A 2181-nucleotide genomic window follows, 5' to 3' on the forward strand; every position below is an offset into this window, starting at 1 on the left:
CACTGCCTTTTGTGTGTCTAATTTATATTAAAAAGTGATTAAAACTAGTGCATTCAAAACACATCTAGTTTTTGGCGCCATTGCTGGGGAACGGTTCTAAAAATTAATTTTAATTACTACTGTTATCGATCCTTTGTGTAAGTTTTTCTTGCACAAAGTTACTACTTTAGGAAAAGTTTTAATTAGATTTAAGTTTTAGTTTCTTTTCTTTTAGAAATTTCATTTTAAATTTTTTCTGTTTTACCCTTGAACTCGGTGAGTCCATTGCCACCGGCTCGACGAGGCCAAGGAAATTTTCCAATTCTGTTTTTCAATTTGTTTTTTTCTTTTTACGCGTGCTTTTATGTCTCTTGCAGATTGTTTATGACCCGTGGATCAAATTCATCCTTTATTCTACCACTTGAAAACCCGGAATCATCGTTTCGCAAGAACAAGGACAAGACCGAAGAAGATACTCTGAAGCAATCGCCTTTTAAGAATCTTAGATCGGTTTTTGGCAAGAAGAAGGGAAAGAAAGTGGGGGAATCCAGCAACACGAAATAGGACACCGAGTACGAGACCGAGAAGGAGGAAAGTGTTACCGATTTTGAAGAGAGTGATCACGAAGAAGAACCCGACAACATCATGGTCGACATTGTCGACCTCTCGATGGAGGCATACAAAAAGAGGATTTGAGACGACACCGGTCTGGGACTTGTGCAACCCGCCATTCCCACCACTGCCACATTTGAACTTAAAGGGCACATCCTTACTGCATTGAAAGAGATTCCTTTCACTTGAAAGGATTATGAAGATGCATACAAGCATCTTGATGAAGTTAACGACATCACCGACTACTTCAACATTCCAAATGTACCTAGAGAGACGGTGTTATTGAGGATGCTCCCTATTACTTTTAAAGGGGATGCACAGGATTGGCTAAAAGCACTACCACCGGGAGAGATTACTACATGGGCTAAGATGCGTGAGGAGTTTCTCGAACAATTTTGCCCACCATCTAAAATTGCTAAACTGAAGAAGGCCATTGCCAATTTGAAGCAATAAGCGGGAGAGTTTTTATTCGAAGGATGGGAGCGCTACAAAGGTCTACTAAGGAATTGCCCACAAAATGACCTCAATGTGCAACAAGAAGTGTCAACCTTCTATGATGGAGTAAATGTCACCACTAGACAACTACTTGACTCTTAAGGCCCATTAACGAAGAAAAATTCGGCTAAAGTTAAAAGACTCATTGAAGAATTCTCTAAGCACTCTAGAGAATATCATAATCTAAGACATGACTCGACTCGAGAGGTGGTGAACTCTTTGAATGATGGCATGGTAGCTGTGATGGCCAAATTGGAGAGTATGGAGCAAAGGATGACTAAGATGGACCAATCCACCCATGCCAGTGGGGTGTGAAAATTATAGCGGGCCTCACCTTATAAAGGATTGCGATCTTGACGAGAATGGGAACCGGAAAGCGCAAATATGTTACTCGAGTGGTGATAAATACGATGAAGATTGGCGAAAACCAAAGAAAGAATGGCTACCTTACGATGAGTACAAAAAGGCTAAGGAGGAGAATTATAAAATGAAGACAAGAGGTTTCTTCCAAAAAGAGGAACCAGTGCAAGACAAGAAGCTAGACTTTGAAGATATACTCACAAGACTTGTAGTTGCGTCCGAAAAACGACACAATGAAACCGACGCTGCAATGAGAGAGCAAAAACTCATGATGACAGAGCAACAATCTTTGATGAGAAATCAGCAAGCTTCCATCCTCAACACTGAAAAACAGCTAGGCCGACTTGCACTACAAATAAATGAGAGACAACCGGGTGCGCTTCCTAATAATACTGAAAACAATTCGAAGGCCGCACATATAAACATTGTAACAACTAGGAGCGGGAAGATTATTACTCCTCTACCCCCTATTCATAAGGAAGATCCGAAAATGGTGCAAGAGGAAGAGTCTGAAAACCAAAAATCGCAGAAACCCGATGCGACTCGCCGAGTCGAAGACATAATCTCGACGAGTCCCCCACCTGAACAGAATAATAACCCTCCTATTAAACCATGTCAGCCTCCATTGCCGTTTCCAGGACAAGCTAAACAAGATAAGAATGATATTGATTATCCAAATTTTCTGGAACACATCAAAGCCCTTCAAATCAATATCCCTTCATTGAGGCGGTTGCA

At 41.0% G+C, this 2181-nt stretch overlaps 1 non-coding gene across 1 annotated transcript; it reads right to left on the reverse strand.

Moving 5' to 3' along the window:
- Window positions 1-1008: 1008 nt before the first annotated feature.
- LOC145077301 (small nucleolar RNA R71) lies at window positions 1009-1115 on the reverse strand. Its single transcript, XR_013693082.1, has one exon. It is a non-coding gene; the product is annotated as a small nucleolar RNA R71 (small nucleolar RNA).
- Window positions 1116-2181: the final 1066 nt, after the last annotated feature.

This window comes from Lactuca serriola, chromosome 9 (genome assembly GCF_051521515.1).
Source record: "Lactuca serriola cultivar US96UC23 chromosome 9, Lser_US96UC23_V15, whole genome shotgun sequence".
NCBI lineage: Eukaryota > Viridiplantae > Streptophyta > Magnoliopsida > Asterales > Asteraceae > Lactuca > Lactuca serriola.